The following is an 18,307-nucleotide window of genomic DNA, read 5'->3' on the forward strand; positions in this document are numbered from 1 at the left end:
AAATAACGGATGGTGGGGTTATGGATGTGGGAGAGAAGGAGTTCTTCCCAGTTGTAGGTCTCTATACCGGAAATTTTCTTAAAAAGGTCAAAAACGCCAACTGTGTTCCAGTTTAGGTCGGGAGGGATTCTGGGGTAGACTTGGCCTTCTGTGGTAAATTGTAGCATGGTACTCAATTGGTTTTGGGTTAGAGAGTACTCGGTGTTAAACATGCGGAAGGTTGCGGTACCGGTCAGAAATTCACCCTCACCGGCGGGAGTGGTGTAGTCGTAAGAACTTAGGAATTCTAAGGTTAGGGAAGGGTAGGTGGGTTGGTTATGAGTGCAAAGGAAGGTTAAATCGGCTTTACGGAGCATCCACTCGATACCTTGGAGTAAGCCTAATTGTTGTAAACAAGTTAAATCGGGGTACCTGGTGGAAGCGACGCCTCGCTGCTGGAAGCGCTCGAATTGCTCTTGCTGATAGTTGTCATCTCCGGATCGGAAGATGATATTTCCGAAATTTTGATTTCCCGCCATTGTGATGAATTTTTGAAGGGATGATTTGGAAAGAAAAAGAAATGTATTTGATATGAGAGAATTGTTTGTGGTGAATGAAGGAAGTTTTGGTAGGTATTTATAGGAGAAGGATTGGAAGGTAGAAAGAAAAAGTGGTTGAAGAGTAATTAAGTGTGGTAAACGAAAAAATGAATGGGGAAGGTAAAAATTAAAGTGTAACGTTCGTCTCCAACGGCTCCCTAACGTTCACATGTCTGAGGGGCGTTACGCTCGTCACAAGGCTGTGACGTTCGTAACAGGCGTTTTGCGTGCCGTTCGTCATGGAGTGTGTGACGCTCGTCACACAGTCCTTTTTGGCAAGGCTTCAGTAGCGCTTCACAGAATTACTTTGGTAGCGTATTTTAATGTTTCATTTTGCTTATGATCATTTTTAGTCTGCAGTTTTAATGTATTGTGCACGCTTACTTGCTTTGTATAATAATAATAGGTAACAACAGTAGAGCATAATAGCCATTGCATAATAAAATTAACTAAACAGCTTCAATAAAAATGATCATAATGTATTACAGGGAAGGAAAATAATGAAATGAAATAGAAATAAACATGAATTCAAATAACATTAATGAAAAATCTAGCCTAAAACTAAATAACTTAGAAAGAAAAATAACTAAATTCCATCTATCTTCGGATCTCTGGCCGGAGGAGCAAAAGAGTTAACATGATGCCGTAACATACGTAACTGACTTGCCGTGCTGCTCATGTATTCTAGGATTTCAAGTCTCAAGCTGTGGAAATCTTCCCTGAGGGCGTCTTGTTCTGACATCAAGGCTTCAATGACGGTTTTAATATCTGTTCCTGGCATATGATGTCGGAGATCAGGCATGGCTGATTCTTCGGTCAGGGCAGGCTGAGGGGGAGGATCAATATCATAGTAGCCTGAAGGTGTCTGAGGGTCAGATTCAGCAAGAGAGATATGGTCAACATAGTGCTCATAGTCATCACAAATCTCATAGTCCTGGATGGATTCAGTGGATCCAGCAGGAGTTGGGGTTTCATTCAGGTTATAGAGCCAGTTCCTTTGATTGTGAACACTAGTTCTAGGATCGGGCATGGTGAATAGGCAGAGAACCTGGTTATCAATAATAAGCTCGAACTCATCAGACCCTATGTTTGCTATAAACATAGTGTTGAAGAGGAAAGGTATACTCATAGTAGTAATGCCACAAAAAGGGCTAAGGTCAAGCATAGGCTGACGTAATCCAATAACATTACCTATCATAGTGATCAAACCGCCTATTCTAATGGGTGCTCGCTCATCCTGGATAAGGTGGTCCAAATTAGCTAACATAAAAGTAGCACCGTTTACTGGACGGTTCTGGGAAGCACAAAATATGATGAAGAGTTCATCACGTGAAACTGAAGTACTATTTGGCTTCTTCCCAAATAAAGTGTGGGTCAGGATCTTATGGAAATAGCGAAAAGCCGGGTTATGTATGTTTCCAGAGAGAAACTCATGTTCCTCGGGCTCATCATTTCCAGTCAGCTTACCCCAAAAGTGTTCAAGCTCTCTATATTCAAAAAGTTCTTCCTGGCTTACAGTGAATGTATCAAAGGAGGTAGGAAAACCCAAAAGGTTGGTGAAGTCTCTAATATTAAATTGGTACTCCATATTGAACATTCTGAACTGGATAAAACCTCTGCTAATTCCTTTTCCATGGCTAGGTAGATAGATTAATGAACTAAGGAATTCTAGTGTGAGTCTCCGGTAGGTGGTGAAATGTCTCAGGATAGGGGAGGTCTCCCATCCTATCTGATTCAGCAAAAACAGGACACTCTGTCTCAGTCCAAGGGCAGTCATAGCCCAATCATCAGCATATAAACTAGGTAGCATCTCTCTAGCGGCTAGTTCTTCAAACTTTCGTTTCTGAGCCATTCCTCTGAACTTGATACCCATACGATCAGAATGTCCCATCTGGTTAGTGTTAGCCAGAGAAAAGAAACATGAGTTTAAGTCAGGATTTGGCCAAATGCCGAAAGAAGAAAAGAATTATTATATATATATATATATATATATAATAATATATATATATATATTTTTTTTCTTTTTGAATAAATCAATAATGAATACTAAATAGAAATTAAAAGAAATAATTAAGAGAAAAATAGGGAATTGATAATAATAATAGAATAATAAAATAACAAATTAATTTGTGGGTTGTCTCCCACTAAGCGCTTTGTTTAAATGTCGCAAGCTCGACAAAAAAACTGTTAAATATAGTCTATGAGTCCTGGGGGCGTTTCGTCTAAGTGTAGAATCTGCGAATCCTCGTTGGTTTCCGCATAGTGATAATGTTTCAGACGTTGCCCGTTTACGGTGAACGGTTCTGTAGATTGTCCTTTTATTTCTACCGCTCCACTGGGAAAGATTTTAGTGATATGAAAAGGTCCTGACCATCTGGATCGTAGTTTTCCCGGGAATAACTTTAGTCTAGAGTTAAATAAAAGTACTGCGTCGCCTTGCTTGAAGATTTTCCTTGATATACGCTTGTCATGCCATTGTTTTGTTCTTTCTTTATAGATTTTGGCATTTTCATAGGCGTCTCTTCTGAGTTCCTCTAATTCGTTTATGTCAAGGATTCTCTTTTCACCGGCGGCTTTATAATTCAAATTTAAATTTCTAATAGCCCAATAGGCTTTATGTTCTAATTCTACCGGGAGGTGACAGGATTTTCCATAAATGAGCTTAAATGGGGTCGTCCCTATGGGAGTTTTATAAGCAGTTCGGTATGCCCATAAAGCTTCTGGTAATTTCAATGACCAATCTTTCCTTGAAGTGGCGACCGTTTTTTCTAGTATCTGCTTGATTTCTCTGTTAGATACTTCCACTTGTCCACTGGTTTGAGGGTGGTAAGGTGTTGCTATCCTATGTCTCACTCCATATTTAAGTAGTAGTTTTTCGAGTACCTTGGATATAAAGTGTGATCCACCATCACTGACTACTATTCTTGGGATGCCAAATCTCGGAAATATTATATTTTTAAAGAGTCTAGTTACTACTCGGGTGTCATTTGTTGGAGAAGCTATAGCTTCGATCCATTTTGATACGTAGTCAACTGCCACGAGTATGTATTTGTTACCGAAAGAGGATGGGAAAGGTCCCATGAAGTCTATCCCCCACACGTCAAAAATCTCTACTTCCAAAATACCTTTTTGTGGCATCTCGTCACGTCTAGATATGTTTCCCGTGCGTTGACATCTGTCACACTCCTTAATAGCCGCATGTACGTCCTTCCATATAGTTGGCCAATAAAAGCCAGCTTGTAGGATTTTAGAGCAGGTCTTGGATGTACTTGTGTGTCCGCCATAAGGCGCAGAGTGACAGTGTTGGATTATATTTTCTACCTCTTCTTCGGGTATACATCGACGGAAAATACCATCGGGGCCTCTTTTGAAAAGTAAGGGATCATCCCAGTAATAGTGTTTTATGTCGTGGAAGAATCGTTTCTTCTGTTGGTAAGATAAAGTAGGTGGAACTATTCCGGCAGCTAAATAATTGACTAGATCAGCGTACCATGGTATGACAGATATAGCTAAGGTGGTTTCTACTTGCATGTCGGAGTTGTTCTCTTCCAAAGTAGCTATGAGTTTATCATACGAGAAATCATCATTAATGGATGTTCTTTCTGGTTCAAGGTTCTCAAGTCTAGAGAGATGGTCTGCTACTACGTTTTCAGTTCCTTTCTTGTCCTTGATTTCTAAGTCGAATTCTTGCAGTAACAAGATCCATCTTAGGAGTCTAGGTTTAGCATCCTTTTTTGTTAAAAGGTACCTGATAGCAGCGTGATCAGTGTAAACTATTATTTTGGCTCCTACCAGGTAAGAACGAAATTTATCTAGCGCAAATACCACTGCTAGAAGTTCTTTCTCGGTTGTGGCATAATTCATCTGTGCTTCATCCAGGGTTCTGCTAGCGTAATATATAACGTGAAGCTTTTTATCCTTTCTTTGTCCTAAAACAGCACCTACAGCATAATCACTGGCATCGCACATTATTTCAAATGGTTCATTCCAGTCTGGTGTCTGCATAATGGGTGCGGAGATCAATGCTTGTTTAAGAGTTTGAAATGCTTTTAAACAGTTATCGTCGAATATGAATTCAGCATCTTTCATCAACAGTCCGGTTAAGGGTTTAGTTATCTTAGAGAAGTCTTTGATGAATCGTCGGTAAAAACCGGCGTGTCCTAAAAAGCTTCGTACTTCTCTCACAGTTCTTGGGGGTTGAAGATTTTCGATTACCTCTATTTTGGCTTTGTCTACTTCAATTCCTCTGTTCGAGATGATGTGTCCTAAAACAATGCCTTCTTGTACCATAAAGTGGCACTTTTCCCAATTAAGTACTAAGTTTACTTTTACACATCGTTCCAGAACTCTTTCCAGGTTTTCAAGGCATTCTTCGAAACTTTGTCCGTATACAGAAAAGTCATCCATAAATACTTCCATGATGTTTTCGAGAAAGTCGGCGAATATTGCCATCATGCATCTTTGAAAAGTTGCAGGGGCATTACACAGACCAAACGGCATTCGTCTATAAGCGAAGGTACCAAAAGGGCATGTGAATGTTGTCTTTTCCTGGTCATCAGGGTGAATTGGTATTTGAAAGAAGCCTGAATAACCGTCTAAATAACAGAAGTGTGAATGTTTAGCTAATCGTTCTAACATCTGGTCAATGAATGGTAAAGGGAAATGATCTTTTCGGGTTGCTTTGTTTAGTTTCCTATAATCAATGCACATTCTCCATCCCGATTCGATTCGTTTAGTTATAGTTTCTCCTTTTTCGTTTTCAATAACAGTTATGCCTCCTTTCTTTGGTACAACGTGTACAGGACTAACCCATTTGCTATCAGATATAGGATATATAATACCTGCTTCTAATAACTTGGTTATTTCTTTCTTTACTACCTCACTTAGGATCAGATTTAGTCTTCTCTGGTGTTCCCTAGAGGTTTTACAGTCTTCTTCTAACATGATGCGGTGCATACAAATAGAAGGGCTTATTCCTTTGAGATCGGTGATGTGGTATCCTAGTGCGGTTGGATATTTTCTTAAGATATGTAGGAGTTTTTCTGTTTCGAGTCTTCCTAGATCTGCATTAACTATCACAGGTCGTTCAAGTTCTAAGTCTAGGAATTCATATCTCAGATTTTTGGGAAGTGTTTTCAAATCAGGGGTTGGTTTGTTAAGACACTGCGTAGGATCCGGTGTTATTGCTAGGCATTGTTTAGATTTGTCCTCTAAAAGATAGTCTGATGATTTGTCTTCTCCTGACTCTGCTTCTTTTATGCATTCATCGATGATATCCATGAAGTAACATGTATCTTCTATTGCAGGTGCTTTCAAGAATTGGGAAAGAATGAATTCAATTTTCTCTTCACCTACTTCGAAGGTGAGTCGTCCTCGTTTTACGTCTATGATTGCACCGGCAGTTGCTAAGAATGGTCTTCCTAGTATAATAGGTGTCGTATCATCTTCTCTAATGTCCATAATTGTGAAGTCAGTGGGAATGTAAAACTGACCTATGCGTACGGGAACGTTTTCAAGGATTCCTACAGGATATTTGATGGAACGATCTGCTAATTGCACAGACATTTTGGTCGGTCTTAATTCTCCCATTTCCAGTTTCTTACATATGGATAAAGGCATAACGCTAATTCCGGCTCCTAAATCGCATAAGGCTTTGTCGATGACAAATTTTCCTATGTGACAGGGTATAGAGAAACTACCCGGATCCTTGAGTTTAGGGGGCATGTTTTGGATTATAGCGCTACATTCGGCAGGGAGTGTAACGGTTTCGCTATCCTCAAGTTTCCTCTTATTAGAAAGAATTTCTTTTAAGAATTTAGCATATGAGGGCATCTGCGTGATAGCTTCGGTAAACGGAATTGTAACGTTTAATTGTTTAAGGAGATCAACAAATTTTCTAAATTGGCCTACATCTTTGGTTTTAACAAACCTTTGAGGGTAAGGTATAGGTGGTTTGTAAGGTGGTGGAGGTACATAAGGTTCCTTCTTTTCTAGGGTTTCCTTATTACTCTCTTCCTTTTCCTTAGGTTCACTTTCCTCAGTAGATTTCTTAGGGTTTTGGTTTTCTATCCTTGGGTCAGACGGTCCTTCCACTTCCGTTCCACTTCTCAATATAATTGCATGAGCTTGGCTTCTCGGATTGGGTTGGGGCTGTCCAGGGAATGTACCAGTTGGTGCAGCAGTAGGTGCTTGTTGTTGAGCTACTTGAGATATTTGCGTTTCCAGCATTTTGTTATGGGTAGCCAGGGCATCTACTTTGCTTACTAGTTGTTTAAGCTGTTCGCCAGTGTGTATGTTCTGGTTTAAGAAATCTTTATTGGTTTGTTGTTGGGAAGCTATAAAGTTTTCCATCATGATTTCCAAGTTGGATTTTCTAGGGGTATTATTGTTAGGATTCGGTTTCTGATATCCTGGAGATATAGATGGGGCTTGATTTGGAGACTGTCCAGGTGCGTATAAAGCATTATTACTCTTATATGAGAAGTTTGGATGGTTCTTCCAATTTGGGTTATAGGTATTCGAATAGGGGCTTCCTTGAGCATAATTTACTTGCTCTGCTTGGATTCCAGTCAAGAGTTGACATTCCGCAGGAGTGTGGCCTTGGATTCCACAGACCTCGCAATTCTGAGTTATAGCAACCACGGCGGCTGGAGGTGATACGTTTAAACTTTCAATTTTCTGGACCAAAGCATCCACTTTTGCATTGACGTGATCAAGGTTACTTATCTCGTACATGCCAGTTTTCGGTTGAGGTTTTTCCACATTCGTTCGTTCGGTTCCCCATTGATAGTGGTTTTGGGCCATGCTCTCGATAAGCTGGTAAGCATCAGCGTAAGGTTTGTTCATTAGTGCACCACCTGCAGCGGCGTCTATTGTTAACCTTGTATTGTATAAGAGACCATTATAAAATGTGTGAATTACTAACCAGTCTTCCAAACCATGGTGTGGGCAAAGTCTCATCATGTCTTTGTATCTTTCCCATGCTTCGAAAAGAGACTCGTTGTCTTTCTGTTTAAATCCGTTTATCTGGGCTCTTAACATAGCTGTTTTGCTTGGTGGAAAATATCGGGCAAGAAAAACTTTCTTCAACTCGTTCCATGTGGTGACTGAGTTGGAAGGAAGAGATTGAAGCCATCTTCTAGCGCTATCTCTTAATGAGAAAGGAAAAAGACGAAGTCGAATTGCCTCTGAAGTGACACCATTAGCTTTAACAGTATCAGCGTATTGAACAAATACGGATAAATGAAGGTTTGGATCTTCGGTAAGATTTCCAGAGAATTGGTTCTGTTGCACAGCCTGCAACAACGAAGGTTTAAGTTCAAAGTTGTTTGCTTCGATTGCGGGCGGAGCAATACTTGAATGCGGTTCATCTTGCGATGGAGCGGCGTAATCTCTAAGAGCACGAGCTGGTTCTGCCATCTCGGTTAAAGAAGGAAAAATGTTTTTGAAATCTGGAAGGTTTATAGGAGGGAGATTGTTTTCAGCACGATATTCCCGAATTCGTCGTAAGACTCGGAGATATAGTTCGATATCGTTGATTCGTAAATAGAGCGGTTCGCCTTGAGAGCGAGTGCGTGGCATACAAATCAACGAAAGAAAGACAATAGAAGAAAAAGAAACCTTAGTCTCTACAGCGTAACGGAAGAGTTACGATATCGATTGAATAAAAGTCCCCGGCAACGGCGCCAAAAACTTGATCGCTCGACTGGGTGAGTCGAGAATGGGATACAAACTGCAAGTGCACAGTTCTATCGCGTAGTTTTAAAAGATATCGATCCCACAGGGACTTATGAATCGATATACCGTTATCTAAGGTTACTACGTAAATCTAAGGTGAAAATGTTTGATTGTTTGGGGAAAAACTAAGAGCTAAACTAATATCTAGATTAAATATCAATAAAACGGATATCGGTATGTAGTTCGTCAAAACTAGGGAATCAAGTCTTTGTCGGTTTCTTGGTTTTAAAATGAATCGTTTCGGTTAACTTTATTGGTTAAAGGTTCTATCTCAAACTCTCGCTCTGTTGAATAAACCATGATTTTATATTAATGTTGCTGTCACTTATAATTAAGTCAAAAACCATATTTTGAAAACAATAAAGTTGCAGAAACTCTTTTTAAGAAAATACTGACCGTTTTAAACACCCTTATCTCAAACTCTCGCTCTGTTGACTTAGGTTATATAATTAAATCCAAATGCTTAACTCTCGTCCTCACATCCAATCTTTAAAAATACTTTTTGGAAAAGGTCAGAATTTAATTAACTCTAAAACTTGCTCTCGCCCTGATCTAGAATTAATGCCTAACTTACACTGTCCAGTTAAAATCTCAAACTCTCGCTCTATTGATTTTAACTTCTTTATGTCTTTTACTTTTGTAAAAAATCTTGTTATTAAACCTGTAAGTTGAAACCGTAAAAAGATTGATTTTGATTTTAAGTTTAAATAGACCGACTCAGTCTTGATCCCTTATTCTGCTTACTTTACATACCGATACCTAGGCAAATTAGCCAGACATGCTAAATAAATAAGAATTTATATCATGCATAAACAGACTCATTCCAGGCAGGCAATATGAATAAACAATAGAATAAAACATTAAAAATTAAATAACAATTAAAGAACCTGAATGCGTAATACAATGGTCTTGAACACTCCACCACAAGCCGGTAGGATTTGTTCTTGGATTCTTCAATTAGACAGTAAATTAAATCAAGGAAATAAAACTGGAATATAACGTAAGGTTAAATCCGGTATAAAGTTGCACAATAGTTTCCGGTGTAGAAACTATTATGCGAAAAATATCTAAAAGCTAAAACTGGAAAGGTAAATTTGCAAGGGAAAAAGAATGTAAAGCTTGCAAAAGAAATAAATAAAATAAACAATGCTAAGTTGCTGGAAAGGAAGAAAAATAAGCAAAGGCGTGAAAAGAAAATTTGGCAGAGCTTCGGCAAACTGAGCGTGCCAAAACTGAGACTTTTTTTAGGTTTGTGAGATGGCTATTTATAATAGCCTTGGTAACTGCCTTCCGTTTCCCGCGAGTCTTCAGCATGGCTAAATACACGGCGTGGGCATAGGACACGAACTCTCTCAACGTTCTTCTTCAATTCTTCTAAGAGCGTGACTTGCGCCAAAAAGCTAGTGGAATGGTGTGACGCTCGTCACAGGGATGCTTCTAGTGTGACGCTCGTCACAACCCTTGTGACGCCCGTCACAGGCACAACGTGCGCTTTCTTTTGGGCTGGGCTTGGTCTTTGATATTTGTTTCCTTTTTACTCCTTTCTACACCTCCTTTTCTTCCCTTTTTCACTTTTGCTTCAAAATGGATACCTGACATAAATAGAAAAGAAATACTGCATAATATCTGATAAAATGGGATAAATTAAAGTAAATGATAATATAATCTAATTGAATTAAGTCTTCAAATGTGATATAATTTCATGTTATCACTTGCTTGCTTGTATGTTTTGTGTTGTTTGGCGTGCGTAATCCGAACTACAGTGGCTCTGATTCCCGTTCCAGACGAGATATGTAGGCATAGGATGCGATGTCCTATCGAGCTCCCTTCTCTTAACCCCACCTGCGTTCCCTGTGTGTGTGTGTGATGTTTAGCAACCTTTTCTTTTCTTAGAACGTGGATCCCGTCGAGTACGACGGACGTGAGGGGTGCTAATACCCTCCCCTTGCGTAACCGACTCCCTTACCCTTTCTCTTTGGTCGCGAGACCATTTCCTTTCCAGGTTTCTCTGAGCGTTTCCTTTCCCTATTTTGGGATAAATAACGCGCAGTGGCGGCTCTGTGTTGTGTTTTTATTTGAGCTTCGCCGGTTGTTTTTTCGCGGATGCGACAATGGGGAATAAATAAAGTTTGATGGCGACTCTATTGTATGTTCAAGTGTGCGATACAGTCGGGTATATTTCCGCTAGCTTCATTGTTATTTCATGAATTTAGTCAAAGAATCAGATTTAAAAAAGTGAAAGATGAGATAAAATGAAGAAGAAAGACCAAAGAATGAGGAAAAAATAGCTAAGTGTGAAGAAATTGGACTTAGTGAAAATATTGGTGAAAAAGGGAGCAAAAGAGACAACTTTCGGGAAAATCACGTGCACCATCGCACAATATTGCGTGTGAGCCAGAGCCATAAAGGCTACATCGCGTGCACGTTGCAAGTCATCACGCGCGTGGTGACCCCTTTTTCTGGGCTTTTTCTGATGTGTTTGATCCATTCTGAGCTCTTTTTAAAGGGAATTTTTGCACTTTGATAAGGGTTACAAATTTTGGAGAGAAAAACACAATTTTGAGAGCATCAAAGGAGATTTTTAGGGCATTGGAGGCCATTACTTCAAGGGAATTCATATGCTATTATCATCTACCAATTTTTGTATTTTAATCTGAATTATGAGTAGTTAAGCTCCTCTAGGTTAGGTTGTGTTATTATGAACTTATTTCAATATTGTTAGGTAATATGTTGATTTCACTTTGTATGAACCTTTTGATCTATAATTTCATTCAATTGCTTATTATTCTTAATGTTTTTTATGTGAGATACTCTTTTAAATTGATTTTGGGTACATAGGAAATACTAACCTTTAACCTATGTGTTGGACCAATGGAAATTGTTGTACTTACGCTGGTTGAATAGGAATAGCAGACCCTGGATAATGGCATAGGGAATTAACGTTTTGTGCATCGCCTAATCCTGCTTACGCTGGTCGACCAGGGATAGGAAGCTCCGAGTAGTGATTAGTGAGTTATTTCATGAGGGATTGGTTAGATCGACTTTGTTAATTTATCGTAGGGTTATAGTGATAAGATAATTCATACAAGGCATCAAACATCAACAATAGAGAAATAGGGGATTCTAAACACAACTTGGCCGCTTTCGTTATTTTGTTTAAACTCTTATTTACTTTTCGCATCGTAACTCGAAAACCCCTTTCTTTTGATTACCAATTTTGATACATTGCACACATTTTGTCTTGTTAGAAGGCAATCCATGTGGATCCAATCTTTTTATTATTGTGACATTATCTGTACACTTGCCGAGAAGTCATCACGTTCCAACCATTGTACAAAAGTAAAGATTTCTCAGGTACCGATCGTAGTTTGAAAGGATATGTATAGGTACCAGAGTGCAAGTTTTAAACAATCAAATCCAATACAACGAAAAAGGGCTTTGATGAGTTTGAGAAAAGTTCCAATTTTTATAATTGAGCAAAATTAATGAATCATTGACGAATAATCAGGCATGTGAAAGCCAACAAATTATTCGTCATGGATAGGGAAACATGTTGTCGAAAGCATAGTTTGTCCATATTTATCTATTTTCTATAAATTGTGTCAGAACTCTCGTAATAAAAGTGAAAAAGATCATATAGATATGCTAAAGTAAGCAATGCGACTCTAAGTCTTGTTTGTTCATTTTGTTATTTATACAAACTTTCACATCCAACGATGTGTAGAGAAGGACACACCATAATATTCCCGGTGTTCCCCTTTAGGGGAAGATTTTATTAAAGCCTTTTGATATAAAAGGTAGTACACTATTTTATGGTTGAAAGTAATCAGAAAAACTCTGATTAATCCCTTAAAATAGTTGTTTTAATTTTGCTCTTCTCAATAAATTATTTGTACTAACCAAAATAATGAGTTTCTAAGAGTTTTGTAGAAATGAGGTGCAATATGATTGAATGGGGGTTCAGAAAAGCAATAAAATCTAGCACAATTCCCAAAGTTCACCAAGGAGGTTAAGAAACGAAAACACAATCGATTGACATACTATGGAAATCAATTGGAGAAGCTTGACACACCTATTTTCAGATCAAATCCAATCCAAACTTACACTCAAAGAAAATCAAATCTCAAAATTGATGATGAACTGATAATTCGAAAAATATGGTGCATGACACTTGGAAATTATTTCCGTTACTAACTTATTTCCCCAGTTAAGAGTATGAAAACCCCCATTTTTGGTGTAAATGTTGGTTATGTTAGGATAAAAGTTTAATGATGCAATTTTTATCTAATTCCAAATCATTGTGTAGGTATTTAAGCAAGAGAGTGGAAGGCAAAGCATGGAAGGCAAGGCAAAGAAAACAAATTTCAGCATGGCGTTAAGCGAGCTTGTAGTGAGCAATGAAAAGAAAATCCAGTTGGTGGCGCTTGTAGCATGCTTGAAGCGAGAAAAGAAGAAAAATCCATAAAGTCTCGCTTCTAGCATGCTTCAATCGAGATAAGTTTCACAATTCCAGAAAGTTTCATTTGTAGCATGCTTGAAGCGAGAGAAAGGAAGAAAAATATTCTAAGTCCCAAAACGCTTGGCGCGCTAAGCACGGTTATAGTGAGAGCTTGTTTAGCCTGATTTTCTGGGGCTAAGAAGGGGAAGGTGTTTTATCAATGTTGACGTGTCATATTGCTTCATGGTGAAGTAAGGGTGTGGCATTTTGCGCAGTTTTCTGGGGCTTAGCATGGCCATAATTTCTTGTCTTGTATATAAGTCATTCAACACTTCAAAATGAGCATCTTCGGACTTCTTTTACATTTGTTTTACACCAGTTTAGAGAGATAGAAATAGATCTTGAGGAGAAAAGTGAGATTTCAAAGAATTGAAGGTGGAAACACATAAATCATTGAGAGATCAAGATTGATGTTGATTCATCTCTTTTCTTCTAACTTGTATCAAGCTACCATAAGTACCTAACTCCTCTCTTGTTGGGATTAGACGTAGCTAACCGTAACCGTGTGTATTTCTTCTAATCATTGTTGTATGAACTTAGTTAGGAATGAATATTGATGTTATCTTCATTTACATGTTATTTCTTCGGAATTGAATCGCTGTTGAGAAATACTTTTTGAATCCCGACTTAAGATCATCATCTATCAAAAGCTAAATTCTATACATATATTCGAATTTTGATATTCACTCCTTGTATCGATTCTTAATGCTACCGTTCGATTAATATACTAAGAGATCGTTGATTAAATGATATAGTAGAATCCTCGCCATTATCTAGACATAAACAATGTCGGTGAGCGATACGTGATAATAATGATTAATAAATAGAATTCACACAATCGATCAAGAGAATACATGCGTTATAGGTTAATGAAATCTAATCTCGGCACACTTATCTATATGTTATTTTACCAAACATCTACCATTTTGCAATTCCTTTATTTTATGTAATCTATTAATCAGTAAATCCTTCACTTAAAACCTTATTAACTGCTGAGCGACAGTGATATTGCATCAGTCCATGTGGATATGATACAAACAATACTTAATTTTGACTACTAAACACAATGAGCGCACAAAATCCTAAGAGATTTGATTCACCAATTGATTGGAGCCATTAGCCAATCGATTAACACATCTAATTTGGAAATATTTCTCTCTGATTTTGAATCATCATAATCTCCAATGATCACTTTCCAAAAATACATGATCAAATCATCATATGGCACACTATAAATAGGTATGTTCCATTCACTATTTCTTGCATCTTAAAATTCATTTCTTCTAGTTTATCTCTTGTGTGAGTTCTCTTGCCGTAAGAATCATCATGGCCTCATGTTAGCTAAGATATTCGACAGAGGAAAAAATATCAACATAAGTACAAGTAAAAGGAAATTATACGTTTTATGACGTGTACATGGTTGAAGTCTCAAGTGGATAAAATAGGACTTAGTATTTTTGGAACGTGTTTGGAAGATATTTTGACAACAACATTTCGACAACATAAAGCTCGTCGAAGTGGAGGTCATTTGAGTGTGCAAAGGTGTTCTATTCAAAATCAATAAATAATTGTTAGTTTTATCCTGAAAGACACATGGGGGGAATGCATAGACGAAATGCATGCAGAAGTCTACGTGGATAAAGCGGAAGAATGGAATGTTAGGAAACAGTTATTTCATACTAGTATAAATATAGTTTCTAGTGTTAGAATTCGGGGTGTTCATTGGATTTCATCACAGAATCTCACATATACTCAAAGTACCAGTGTTAGAGAAATAAGTTTTACTGAGAGAATGTATGAATCCTGAAACACCACATTTATTTCAAGGCAAAGTTTTCAATTTATTTTATGATTTATGCCTAGTTGATTTCATCTTTACTTTAATTGCATTGTCACTTTATTTTTCTGTTCTTACGATGTTCTTTCTTTTCATTATTACCGAAGTCACACTTTTTACATCCTTTTTACAATTATTTAGACTAAGTCGAAATCAGTGTCTCTCAACCAACATTATAAAAGCAATTTTTTTAGCACTATGTCATTGGATTCTCTAGTTGATCCTGCAAGTTATCTTTAAATAATAAACTAGAGGTTGCTTACCAAATTCTAGTGTACACAAATTGGCACGCCCAGTGGGCATGTGCTAAACTCTTGTCTGTTATAGATACTGTAGTGGTAAATTCGTGACCACTGAACTATTGGTTAGCTCAACATCAATAAAACCAGAGTCGCCACCGCGCTTTTATTATTTCCAAAGGAAAAGGGAAAAGTACGAATAAAACTCAAAGATAAGAAGTTTTCAAATCAAAACTAATAAAATGTCAGAGATTACAGGTAAGGGGGTTGGTTACACAGAGGGAAGGTGTTAGCACCCAAAGTATCCTAGGTACTCATAGGGAGCCCTTTTTGTGTGTAAGTGTTTTTGTTGAAAAGATGTTTGATAAAAAAAGTAGAATGAGGGGATGAGAAAAGAATTCAATTATTTCAATTTTTGTGTTTTACAAGACATTTGGTCTTATGCCTACGTACCAACATAAAAAATGAGGGATCAAAACCTCGTAGTTTGTGGTAAAAATTTCAAAGAAATGGATGGATTGATTTTAACAAAAGCTTAAAGATCTTTTGTTATCAAAGGGAGAATACTCAACCAAACATCCGCCGATAATGAGTGCTTTACAACATTTAAGAGGGAGGGCTCTAACTTGGATTCAATCAACAAGTATGCCATTAACTCCTAATAAATGGAAAGACTTATAATCAAAATATTATGGAAATGGGAGAATTATATCTCAACCAAAGATAACTCAAATTTAAACGCTCCCTTTTGAAAAGTTTTAAAAGAAAAGGCACAAAGTGGCCGAAGGATTAGATGAGGTTGTTAATTCTTTTTGTCTCTTGAAATTAAAGTAAATATGGTTAAGTTTATTTACAAGTTTGATTTAAGAAAATGTTTTAAAAATTCAATGGCATAAGGCCAAGGTTTCTACTCATTAAAACATGTCTAAGTTTGAAATCACAAGCAAATAAGGTTTTGAAATTAGGGAGAGATTTTGAAATTAAAGAAGTATGAGGAGATGAAGGGACTATCCTAGATAAGACTTAAAATTTTAGAGTTGAAAAGATCTAACCAATGGGAAACAATCCACAAGACAAGAATGTCAGATAGAAACCTATTTCCTTTGGACTTTTAAGCAAGCAACAAGCATAATCATCCAAGCAATTAATATGAAGACCAAATGACATCAAATAAAGATAGCCAAAACATCCAAGCAAGCACTCCAAAAGCAAGCAATCTTCAATGTCTTCAAATGCATCAAATGGATATTCCTTGACACAAACTCACAGAGACAAGCATCAGGTATAAACAATATGATCAAAATAATAGCTTGGGCACAAAGACCAAGTGTGGAAGATAAACCAAAGGAGTTGTTCTAGGCTTATATCAGATGAATGGTATGTCTAAGTCCTTCAAAGCATAGGGGTATTGCCTATTCTAAGTCCAAAAGTTCAAATCAAGTCTCAGGTAGAGGTCCAACATTCCACCAATGTATTTTTTAGGGTTTTTGTTGTTATTAAGTATTTTAAATTACTAAGACCACAAATAAAACAAAACCACAAGCATAATATAATACAAGCACAAAGTATGGCTCAAGTGAGCAAAGTGAAAATGACTGAAACATAAACAAGTTGCATGAAATGTAAATGGCAATGAATGATAAAGTGTATAATTTTAAATTGCATTAAAATAAGGTCAATACAAAAGATGTTAGTCAATGTTAGTGGAAGTAGAAAATTGTTTTAAGTCATTCTTTGGAGAATACTCAACCATCCACTCACAAGCATGAAGATATGAATCAAGATATCATCCACGAGAAGGGCTCCAAATTGGATAAATCAACAAGTATGCCACTAGCTCTCACAAATGGAAAAAAGGTTAAATCTTGTCACAATACCATGAGGGATGGGAGACTTACAGTCTCACTTACAAAAATGATATGCCTTTGGGACAAATTTAGTTCTATGTTAAGCAATCGTAATTGGACTAATATAGAAGTCAGACCTTTCTGAGATCGGGCGATAAAAATATTGGTATTAATGCATGCTAGAGACAAGGTATAATAAACCAAACTCTTAAAGCATACCACACACAAAAATAAGAGGGGATGAACCTATCTCAACCAGGCTCATGTTGATTCACCTGACACAAGGTCATTGATGAATCAACTAGCATTTGATTTGCTGAGAAATTATTGGCCATGGAGGGAATGGGGAGGAAGGGAGATGAAGATGAGAAGGTGAAGTGAAATAGAATCCCAAATTGATCAATGGAGGAACTTCATCTGATCAATACCATCCATTCATCTAAAGGGATGAAGTTGCCACTTTATTGTAGCGGGGTATTCGTTACCATTAGAGATATTGACTAAATCCAAGGTAAACCATACAAGTCGAGTCGCCGCCGCACTTCTATTTATCCAAAGGAATGGTTAGAAAGAGAATAAAAACCTAAAAGTTTTATCGAATAAAAAACTAGTAAAAATGTCAGAGATCTGGGTAAGAGGGCTGGTTATGCAATGGGAAGGTTTTAAGCACCCAAAACATCCTAGGTACTCCTAGAGAGCCTTTTTCATAAGTGTTGTTCTAGTCTAAAGGGTGTAGGTATATCTAAAGTACTATTTACTAAAAGGAAAAGAAAATGACTCGCAAGGATGTCGCATCCACTGCCTACGTATCTCATCTGAGTATGAGAATCAGAGTCTTCGTAGCTCGGCTACCTATGGGTTAAAGAGAAGTGTGCTCGGTAAGACGTCGCGTCTTATGCCTATGTATCTCATCTGGAATGAGAATCAGAGCAAAACGTAGTTCGGCTAACTAGGGGTTAAGGATTGCCATCTGAACATGGACTTACAAAAGAGGACACCAGCTGTGTCAAAGGAGGGTGGGCAGTGTGTTCAACGTCCTAGCAGTAGGTGTCGCAACTCGCTGAATCGAGTCTTAGGCAGTTACCTCTTTGCAATAGAACGGACTGACATGCCACAAGATCGGAGACGCACGGAAGGTCTAAAAGTGGGGAAGCTCTGCTCTAGAGTTATCATGCAATATGGACCTATGTGTTAGGATTTACAAAGGGGAACATCTACCTAATGTTAGCATGCAAAGAATAAGGGAATTCTACCTATGTTATCATACAAAGGGTTCTACCTAATGGGTGCTACCTAAACGGAACAAGAGTCGACGGATGGAGCGCGGAGAGGAGTTACGGATAAGGGTAGATGACGATGTCGGAGGCAATCGACTTACAGGTAGATGGCGATGCCTGAGGCAATCGACTTACAAGAGGATGGATGAATGTGTGCTGGTTCTGTTAAGTTTTGAAAATGATTACTCGACGTTGGATCGAGCTTTTGATCTTATTTTGAAATGGTTATCGAATGTTCATTTTAATTCTTGTACTAACAGGTGACTAAAGAAATAAAGAAATAAATATTATACA

The 18,307-nt window shown here is 37.7% G+C and overlaps 1 pseudogene; it reads left to right on the top strand.

Annotated features, from left to right (window-relative positions):
- Positions 1 to 7,512: 7,512 nt before the first annotated feature.
- LOC127089292 (uncharacterized) lies at positions 7,513 to 7,612 on the top strand (annotated as a pseudogene).
- The last annotated feature ends 10,695 nt before the right edge of the window (positions 7,613 to 18,307 follow it).

Source organism: Lathyrus oleraceus, chromosome 5 (genome assembly GCF_024323335.1).
Source record: "Lathyrus oleraceus cultivar Zhongwan6 chromosome 5, CAAS_Psat_ZW6_1.0, whole genome shotgun sequence".
NCBI lineage: Eukaryota > Viridiplantae > Streptophyta > Magnoliopsida > Fabales > Fabaceae > Lathyrus > Lathyrus oleraceus.